We start from the raw sequence: 10,658 nt of genomic DNA, 5'->3' as shown, positions 1-10,658 counted from the left end.
GAGTTACATTACTGTTTGCATTCATGTTGTGGTAATTTCCTCAAATATTTTCCAAAAAATTGGGTTTCTGCTTTGTCTGGGATAAAAAGATTGGGTTTAACTGTCTGAAAAGACTATCTTTTTTGACTCTCTCATCTCTGGATTGCAGATCTCCATGGATGGTGAAACATTTGAGCTACAGAAGCTTTTTAAGTGTATGAAGAAACGATTAAGTACATTATGAAAGCATTGAGGCCAAAGGATCTGAGCCAGCTCTTTGCATACCCAGCTCTAATGGACCTACTATTTACCCAGAATTGTAAGTGTCCAAGCAGAGGCACTGGAATGAATGAGTAAGAAGATTATTAGACTTTATTGGCTCTGGGTCTGTATCAGCCCTGCCAGGTACAAGATGGCTCAGAAAAACCCGTATTCTTTTCCATCATTAATTTTTTTCCTACCTTCCTGAACCATTTCATACAAAGAACTGCCTTTTTAACCTGTCTCTCAACCCCTCCTCAAGTTGCAGAACTAACATTCCTCTCAGCTGAGGATGGTGTTGTTCCCAGGGAAAGCTGAGCCAGCCTCTCCCTTCTCCAGGAACACACAGGGCACAGACCTGAGCAGGTCCTACATTCAGTTCTGACCTGTGACAGTATAGAAAAAATCATTTCAGAGTTAGTTACTTAAAAAGCTGGGCTTCACTCCCAGTGTGGGATGTTGGGATAACCCCTTGGGGGCTGGATGACAAAGGACACACCAGTGCCAAGGCTTGAGCCCGTTCCTGTCATGGGAGGGATTGAAAAGCTCTTCATCCCAGAAAGAGGAGGAGCTCCTCCTCCTCCTCAGCTCCTGCAGTGGCAGTGGCATCTCAGTGCCTGACGTGAGAGCTGTTGGAAACTCTGATGTCTGGAGCAACGAGAGGAACTTAAAGAAAAGGGACTGGAAAGCTCCAGCTTTGCAGCCAGAAAAGTTTCTTATGAGCTGAACATAAAAGGCTTGTAATTGTGTTTAGGATATTTTCTTCCAGATGTGAATATACACCTATGCATAATAAGGTTTTGTGAAAGGCCAGATGTGAAGGTTAATTTAAAATTTAAAATTCAGAGAGCTTTTAAAACTGGCACTCAATAATTATTTACGTAGCCTGTTTAATCTGGGAGCCATCTATCAGTGCACCTTCTCCTCTCCCCTTGACTTTGGTCCTTTGTACATCACTCATTTACCTCTTTGTATCACCTGTTCTTCCTGTTGTAATCCATCAGTAGACAAGTTGCCTCTTTATTCATCATTTGCACTCCTTTAACTCCACAAATTATGGTTTACATTCCCTCCTCCTCTTTGTCCCTTTCTCCCTCCCTGGAACATTCATGCTACAAATACACTTTAGGCTTTTCTTCCCAGTCCCTTTTCCTTCACTTCACCAACTTGAACTTTATTTTATATTTTTCCTTCTTTCCCTCCTACTTAAAACCATTTGGGATTTTATGGGAATGGAAAAGCATTTGGATCACAGGGTTGAGACTGCTCCCCCCAAATGCCTGATGTTGAACTAGTATTTTTATGAACTATATAAAGCAGTGCCAAAACCTGCTGATTTGAGGGCATTATGGGAACAGGTGGTCCAGGCATAAGCAGCAGTGGGAAGCCTTTAACTGGGTATTAAAAAATGGACATTGGCTGGAGGACAAAACCCGAGCAGAAAGTCACAATTCATTTTTACCCCCCTTCTTTTTCAAAGTCTTCCCTTCCCCTTAAAGATTGGCACCTTTTTTATGTGATATGTTACAAGAATATTGATTTAGTACTGTTTTACTTAGAATAGGGAAACTGCTGTCTCCTGGAAGCAATAAATGTAAACATAAATACAGATTCAAATGTGGTGCTAAAATGCCACACATTCAAGTGGCCCCCTGCAGTGAAAGACTGACAGATTTGATTTGAAGTAATTCATGTTTTCTTTTTTGCTTTAGTTATCTAATGCAACTTTACTTATATAATTAGCCCATAGTTTAATCTGCTTGATTTCCTTCCAGAAGATTCTTTTATTAAAAAAGAAGGGGATTAAAAAACAAAAAAAAAAAAGTAAAGAAGAAAAGCCCCAGCAACAAATAAACCCTCAAATCTGGTAATTTTTTTCAGGGTTCACTGTTACCTGACAGAGGGAATGGGCCTTACCCAGTGCAGGATTCTGGTCTTCCAAAGGGCTGGGCAAGTCTTTTGGGAAGGACACCATTCTGACAGTTTCATAAGATGCAAATACTTTTTGTTTGCTGATTTTCCTCTCGTTTTCCATAAGCCAGGAAGCTGGAGAGGATTTTGTGAGTCTGTGCAGATCCTTCACTCAGCCCTGCAGGGAGCAGTGTCCTTGACTCCCATGGAGAGCAGCCCAGGTCTGAAAAAAACTGGTCTGTCAGTTGTGGAGGTGCTTAAGAGGTATTGAAAAAGAAGAACTTCTACTGCTCTGTGAAAATGGGAAGGAAAATCCTTTATATGTTTCCCATAAATTACAGAAATTCCAAGACCAGGATTTCACAGTTTTGTTGCATTAACAGGACATCAGGAGTTAGGGAGTGGGGGAAGTTGGTGCTGCTGGAGGCAGAATTTGGAAGAAAACGTTGCTGCTCAGCCTTGCTCCTCCTGCATCATCCTATGAACTATCTTGAAAAAAGTCCAAAAATGTGCATGAGATTGACCAAAAGCATGTGTGGTCACATCAATGCAATTTTCTTACCCAGTACTTTGTGTTACTTGATTTTCAGGAGCAGTATAAAACCTTCATTACCAATTATTGGTTAGCTGGGAACTGCATGTTTTCAAGTGGAGAATGCACAGGTATATTAGTTATAAATTCACACATGTAGGTTTGGAAAGACTCAAATCTCACTCTTTGTTTCCTGCTGTGCTTAGTTATTATCCCCATTCTGCAGGTCTCATCCATCTTCAAAAATCATCTCTTTCTATGTGTACCAGGGCAGCTGCATCTCATTTATTACAACACTCCATTCCTGTTTCTGATCTTCAGCTCTAAAGCACTTGGAGATTCTTTGTGTAAAACACATAAGATAAAACTAAATAAATGAAGCTAAATTCAGCTGAGTCTATCTGACTGGTCTAACAGCTTTTACACCTGACAAGAGAAGTTAAGACAGCAAGTTAAAGTGATATATTAGACAGGAAGACACTGTCCCAGCCACTGGTTTACCTTTTGTCCAAAGCCTTCAGGGGAGAACAGATCATTGACAAGAATTTCCTGGATTGGCTTTGATTTGTTGCTGATGATATTGCTGCTACTAAAACCTCAGAAAGAGCTTTTGGCATTTGTCATAATGTTCACCTGGAGGCTCAGGAGGGTCTGTAAAGCACGAAGATCTCACTGGAACAGACAATAAAAAAAAATTACTCCAGTGAAGATGAATAAGTTAGAATGTATTGTAGAGAAAAATGACACTTTATTTAAATCTAAAGGAAGAAAATGGATTTAGAGAGATGGAAATATAGGAGCAGGTTTTTTTACAGGTACCCTATTTATGATTGTACATTGAATTGAGGGATTTATTTTACACTGAGCTATTGTATTACACCAATAACAAAGCATTGGTGCAAAGAAGAGCAATTATCCTGGTAGATAATATATAAATCCTGGTAGATAATATATAAACATACCTTATTTTCTTAAGTTGAGTAACCTTATGTTTAAATACAGCATGGAACTTGTCCTGTATATGCAGACTGAGCTGAACAGAGCATGACAAAGTGAATTTGGGGATTCTGAATGTTCCCTTGGAGGACCCCATAACTGTACATGATCAAAAACATCCAAAGCCTTTTTGGATCACAAACAGGATCTTTTGTCTGCAGGAGTGGAGCTGCTGTGCAAGGCCTGAACTGCAGAGGGTGGGAGCAGGAGCATCCTCTGACAGCCCCAGGAACCCCCCACCCCTCCTGCCCTCCCACCACCCCCCTGCACACTCCTGGGCAGTTTTGGCTGTGAGAAGAGAAGGCTCTGTCAGCCCTGCTGGCTGTGACAGGACCAGGGAGGAGCTGCACGGGCACGTCCAGGAAGGTAATTTTTCAGTGTGAACACTTTGTCTCTGTCATTGGCTCACTGCTTTTCCCACAGAGAGCTCTCTTTGACTTAGTTCTAGAATTCTGGATAGCAGAAAACCCAAGAGCATGAGCTATTTGTAATAAATAGGTGTATCACACACAGTTCCTAAAGAAAAATCAGCAAAGGCCACATCTTCAGATGTGTGACAGTGGGATCTCACATCCTGCAGGCAGATTACACCAATTTACACTCACTAATGTCTTATCTGCTCTTCTTGTTATTTCTATCTTAGGACAGAGTGACTTCATTATGATTTGGGTGTTTTTATAAAGAGGGTTTGAGTTCAAATGTTAATGTAAGACTTAAATGATTATTGACATTTAATTTATATTTGACAACAGGAGTTAGTACAAATTATGTTAACATATGACAGCCCATCCCTTTAAATTTGTGTATGACTTGGCATGAAATTCCATTTTTGTAACTGCTTTGACATATTAACTTCAAAATCATGTGAAACCTTTGGCATAGGCAGCTGTACTCTTTTATTTTTTTTAAGTTTATACTTCTTAATGAGATTACTTTTCGTGGTTTATGAAATGTTTTGTCATAAAGTGGTCATTTAATTCTTGTATTTTAATTGTGACAGACCATTATTGCTACTGATTTATTATCTATTATCCTCTTACAAGCAAATTTAATCAGAGGAGCTCTATTTCCCTCTAATCTTTATTAGTATAGTGGAGAGAAAACTCTGCCACATTTAGTATTTAGCAGATAACTGAGTATTCTCAAGAAAGACTACAATGCCTGAAAATCAACAAAACAAAATTAAGTTTTTGTTTAAGTGGAGAGTAAATTGCAAATAGCTGAATGGCTAAAGAATAAAGTCTAGAAAAAGAATGTAAACCTCATATATCAACATCAGACAGCAGTTTGAAAATCGGAAGCTGTGCTTACCTTGTAAAGATAAATGTAGAAATGTACCTGAAAAACATTATCTCTGCTGTTATGTCTGGGCAATCTCACCTCACTAATATTTCAGCCAGGGTAACTTGTTTCTCTTCATAACCATTTAGGGGTTTTCATAATTTTGGTAAACTTGGAAAGAAAAAACCACATAGCTGTTTATTTTCCTCAGGAAGTATCAATTTACTTTGCCAAAATTAAAGTGGGGATGTCCCCTCCTCTCCTCCCATGTACTTCAACTTTCTATCATGCTGAATTCTCTGTAGAAAATTGTTCAGAGAGGTATAAAACTTGCTCAGAGCTGTGTAGAACTTGCTCAAAGATGTACAGAACTTGCTCAGAGATATTTAGAACTCGTTCAGAGCTGTACAGAACTCGTTCAGAGCTGTACAGAACTCATTCAGAGCTGTACAGAACTGTGCCCCCTGTCCCTGGTCTCCCATCTGCTGCTCACTCAGCTCAAGGTGGGTGCTGTCAGATGTCACATCAGACCTTGATTGCTTGGGTCTGATCCCGGCCAGTGTGAATTTGGAATTCGTGGTCAGAGGAAGACAAACATTAAAACATAGGTTACATTTGTAAAACTTTTGTGTATTTGAAAGATACAGTTGCAGAAACCTCTTTTTTCAGGATGAGCATTAAAACAAACAGTGTCAGCAGAGAGCAAATTGATTCTGAACACTGAATCAGAGACATGAGCAAATGCTGAACCCTAAATTGAATTGAGAATCTGAGTTTCATTTAATAACCAAACATTTGAATTACTTATTAAGAGTTCTGTAGGTAGCTGTGCAGACTGAATTTTATGCCTTCAAAATAAACAGTAGACAAAAGGAAATGTAATACAAGCACTGTGTTTTCAAGATAACATGCAAACAGAATAATTAGAAATGCAAACACAGTGCTAGTTTCTAGAAGAGCTTTATCTTATGAAACAAGTAATATAATTATGGTGAAAAAGCTTGCAACTGAAACAAAAGTACAATGAAAGATTTTTTTTTCCTAGAAGTGAGTTGTGATGATACATTTCTTCATTAAGAAAAACAGTTTTATAAAAACTGGAACATTCTACTGGAGTCCACCTTTTTTTTCTTTTTGCAAAGATCCCTTTTCCTGTTCTGAAGGTAATTTCTGTTCAGCCAAGACAGTGATTCTGAGCAAAACAAAGAATGTTCTTATCACAGCCTTTTTAGCTCACATGAACAAGGCTAAATGCATGTGTAATTTTTCCTTTCTCCAGATCTGCCCTCAAGGTCTCTGCCATTCACCTGTGCAGATGCAATTCCACCTTCACACCCCGGGCATCCCTGGGGCTGCACTTCCCTGGCCCAGCCATCCCTGCACAGGTTCCTGCAGCTTTGGGAATTCTTTCCTCTGGGGACCTGTGTTATTTAAGAAGGAAGGGAATCCCCTTTAAAATTCACATATTTGATTTTAAAAATCAACCTTTGATTTTATTTGGATATCAACAGTATTTTTCCTGTGTGTAGGGATGTTAGAAAGGCATTTAGATTAATCAGTTTACTGCATGTTTGAGTCTCTGGAGGGATTGCCATCCCCTGATGGACACAGAGCTGCTCATGGTTTCAGAGCCTCAGGAGTTAAATTGGGCCTCTGCCCCTTCACCACAACCCCTTGATATTGTTTGAGTGCTTTTACACTTTGCTTTTTGGGAACAGACAAACACAGTCCCCGACACTGTTTCCTTCAGTACCAAACTCCTTCTGCCCACAGCAAGTGATGCTGAACCATGGAAGCCAAAACACAAACAGGCCATGGTTTGCTATGTCCAGAATTTGTTTTAATTTCCTTTAGTTTCACCTTTGTGGTTGCCTTTATAGACCTACATATATTAAGGCTGTGATTCTGATTCCTCCCCTTGCCCTCCCCCAAGAAAAGTATGGATTGGGCCAGGATATTTTGAAACTTTAGCTATATAAAATAATTACTTCAAAGACAGTCTGTGCATGTCTGCATGTTTAGTTTATTAAGCAAAACTTAATTTCATTCTGCTATGAATGACAAAATTAATTCTCAGTCTTCTGTTCCCTTATATATCCAAAGAACAGTGATAGCAGTGTATGATGCTGAGCCCAGTCTCAGCTCCCACTCTCCACGGAAGTTTAGGAGCTTCTATCACAGGCAGTAGCTGATAGAAAACAATATTTGATAATATTGAATCCCCTGTTGCAATAAACATCTCATTTGAAGCAGTAATAGCAGACTATTATTCTAACCAACCTTAATCTTCCTTAGCTGTAACAAATCATTTAGAATTATTCAGAGTAAAGTATATAGGTGAGATGTTAATAGAGAACCCCTTAGCCCAAACTGCTGTTTTAATCAAGAATTTGAAATGCAGACTAGAGCAGAATTTGATGCTATAATAACACCTTTCAGACTGAAGGCATTCTAAAGCAGTGTCGGTAATGAGCTGGATGTGGGGGTGCTCTGACTGTGTGGGGAATACAAATATCAATGGCCACACTTTGTTCCACAGGAGCTTTCTTATCCAGAGATCAGAGCATGGAAATGTGTTTGACTGGAACAGAGAAAAATACTGAATAGGCTGCACACCTGCCCAGAAATCATTGGAAAAGAGTGCCAGTGTTTTTACCTCAGCACAAAGAGGAATTCAGCAGCTCAGTTGGGTTCCTGCATTTTCAGTGCTCATTTCCAGGTTCTGTGTCCCTTTCTGCTGGTCCCTGAAGCCTCCAAACCAGCACCCACATCCACCCTCCCTGCAACACTCCTGGAAAACAAGCAGAGCTACAGCTAAACCCAACAGCATCAAACAGGGGAAAATCAAAGAGAGAATAAGGGAAGGGTGGTGAATTTTAATGGTCTTTGGTCTCAGTGAATGCTTCACTCCTCAGCCAGAAGCATAAAAGGTTTCCAGGGTCTCACCACATCCAAGTGAAGGGATTGCAGACAAAAATGGCCAGAAAGGGTATAAAAATACTTCTTGTTTTAAGAAAAGGAGAAAGAAAGAATTGTGTTCTTCACACATGGTAAAGATTTACATCCCAAATGATATTTGGGAATAGGAGAGAGAAACAACAAATTTTTCCTGATTTAATATCCACTGCATTGGAATGCTTTGTATGTTAACACCTTGTAGCAACACTTTGGCCACCAAGTCTCTATACATCTGATTGATGTATTGATAGAAAACATCCTCATAGTTGAGCTAAAAGTCTGTAAAATAGAGAGCAATATCTTTATATACTGTAAAATCTGCATTAGCTTCACTAGGAAAAAATAATTAAAGTAACCGAAGAGAAAAAAGTCTCTGTTAAATACAACGTGGAAAGCTAAAGAAAATGTGATTTTATTCTCTTTGAAAAACTGAACTCAGTTTCAAAAGGCAATTTTAATTAAAAAAAATTCAGAAAATCTGGCATTATTTGAATAATAGAGACAGGGTTATGAAAATGTTTTAAAGTTGTTACTCCTAAGGAAGTAGAAATAAAATTTTTGGCCAATAGAGCAAAGATAAGATCAAAGATTTCATTCTTACTTTCTGAGAAATGCCAGTAACTTAACCATGAATTTGAGCATAGCAGCTCTAGGGATAATATAGGATAAACCAGTCTGACTTCCAAACAGAAGCATATGGGACAGCTGCAGAAGTATAACTTCTTCTGTACCAGATGCTGAGAAACTGGTTTCTTGCTTTGACAAATACTTCTCTCATCAGTTCAAGCAAAATTCTGGAGCAGTTATTCTTTAGTGTATTGGAAGAGCAGATCCATAATTGCTTTGTTTTCCTCAGCCTCTTATTTATTAAATGTTCACTTTCAATTCCTTCCTGAGTTTGCAAGGAGAGTGTCATGATTTTCTGACTGATGTGGAGGAGATGTTCACGTGTCACTGTGGAAACTGTCACTGACAGACACAGAAATTCAAATACCAGTTTCTTCTATGACACTTTTATCAAGTGAGTGAAACATTTGACTTCTGATAGAGTTTCTCTGTGTGTTTGGCTTTAATGACTCTCAGTCTTTGTTCATAACCTACTGAAAGGCATTTTGCTGCATTTTGTTCCTTTTAAATGTCTCTTGTTTCTGGTAGCCAGCTCACTTGAGGAGGTGCCAAAGCACTGTGGTACCTTCCCATGTCAGTGCTCTGCAGTGACATCCCTCTGCAGCTGAGCAGGGGGAAAAATAACCTTCTAGATCTCAAACTTTGAAAGAAGAAGGCACCCCAGGGGAGTTATTTGACAGTCTGCAGATTTTTGTAACCGGGAAACCAATGGAAGCTTCAAGTCTGTTTAGGGAGAATTTCTTCCTTGCATCTCAAAACCTTTTGCAGGGCAGAGAACAGCAAACCCCAGAGCAGCCTCAGCTGGGACCGGGACACCTCGGGGTGAAGAGATGGAAAATCAATATTGAATTCAGTTTGCTGTGTTAATTCCCACTTGGTTAACAGCACTTTGGATGGACTAGAACCCCTTTGTCCATTAGCTACATGAACATCTAGAGATGCCACACTAAAATCTTGGAAGATCTGAAATGCTTTCAGTGGAGCAGGAACGAAAAAGAGTTATATTCTCTAAGAAAAACCCAGAGCTACTAACAATCATATTTCCCCCTTTTAATTTTATATCTTCATTTAATTTGTGGGGCATTGTTTTCTGAGTGTTTTTGAAGTTACTTACCTCTACTTATATTGTTCTGATGATTACCCTTCTAATGACTTCATAGATATTTTGTCTCGTTTAAACCTTGGCTGCAGTGATTTGAACCATGCTTTGAGCTGGCAGTCTGACCTCAAATTCATCCCATAAGCATACAGTTTTTAAAATATATAGGTTTTTTTCAATCAATTCTGCATGTTCTTATTAATAATTCTTCCCAATGTGCATGTATGAATGTATTTCTGTGTTGAGGGAGAGAGGATTGATAAGCAGTGATTCGTCTCCAAGAACAGCATTTTGGAGCTCACAGAATATATCAGAAGCTGCCATGCTAGATTTGAAATCATTTCCCCAGAACTTCCCTGTTATATAAGCAGTTCTTAAACATGCAGTGCATTACTGCCTGCCTTATTTGCATTTGTCATGTTCCAGGGCTATTCCCTTATCAACATAATACCCTCTGTGGTTGTACTGCTTACAATAAATTACTTCTGCTTTTCCTTTTGTTCTCAAGGTTATCCTAATCTCCCAAGAACACTTAAGGACAGTAAGGCTGTGAAGGAACAGAGAACTGAAGTTCCATTACGACCCAGTAAGTTGAGCATTTTGACATTTGGTACCTGCAGTGGAGAGCACAGAAGTGCTGGGGGGATGCTGCACCATCCTGAAGAACCCCCGGCTCTCGTTGCCCTCTCGACTTGCACTGGGAACAAACCAAGGCACTGGTGACATGCAAAATCTAAATCCCTTCCAGGCAATCACGTGGCTAGTGTTCAGGAATAATTCTTTTATTTATAAAGTGTTGGGGTGGGGGGAGAGAGAGGGGTGGGTGTGCAGTTTATCTGGTCAGACTGTGAACATGTGCAGGTGCCTGTCCTTCAGCTGGCAAAGGGATTGGGCATGACCAGCATTTAGTTGTCCTACACTGTGTGTCTAACTAAGAATTTCTGAGTGCAAAACTTAAATTCCCAGCCCAGATAACAGAGAAATGTAGCTCAAGCCAGAGTATTCAGCCTTTTG

General features: G+C 39.5%; 1 protein-coding gene across 5 annotated transcripts in view; it reads left to right on the top strand.

The window, feature by feature from the left end:
- Window positions 1–10,658, top strand: part of ATP10B (ATPase phospholipid transporting 10B (putative)) — a 220,287-nt gene that overhangs the window by 13,449 nt on the left and 196,180 nt on the right. For 2 of the 5 annotated variants that reach the window (XM_017833909.1, XM_017833907.1), the window contains exons 3-5: window positions 149–298; window positions 3,841–4,045; window positions 10,153–10,230. The gene's annotated coding sequence lies outside the window, so the exon portion shown is untranslated. Of the gene's footprint in view, window positions 1–148; window positions 299–2,311; window positions 2,416–2,741; window positions 2,815–3,840; window positions 4,046–8,849; window positions 8,940–10,152; window positions 10,231–10,658 lie in introns of those variants that run through there. The other 3 variants (XM_017833910.1, XM_017833912.1, XM_017833913.1) reach the window with 3 other exon arrangements.

Source organism: Lepidothrix coronata, unplaced genomic scaffold (assembly GCF_001604755.1).
Source record: "Lepidothrix coronata isolate B3197 unplaced genomic scaffold, Lepidothrix_coronata-1.0 Scaffold223, whole genome shotgun sequence".
NCBI classification, from domain to species: domain Eukaryota; kingdom Metazoa; phylum Chordata; class Aves; order Passeriformes; family Pipridae; genus Lepidothrix; species Lepidothrix coronata.
This window is presented reverse-complemented; position numbering and strand designations above follow the sequence as displayed.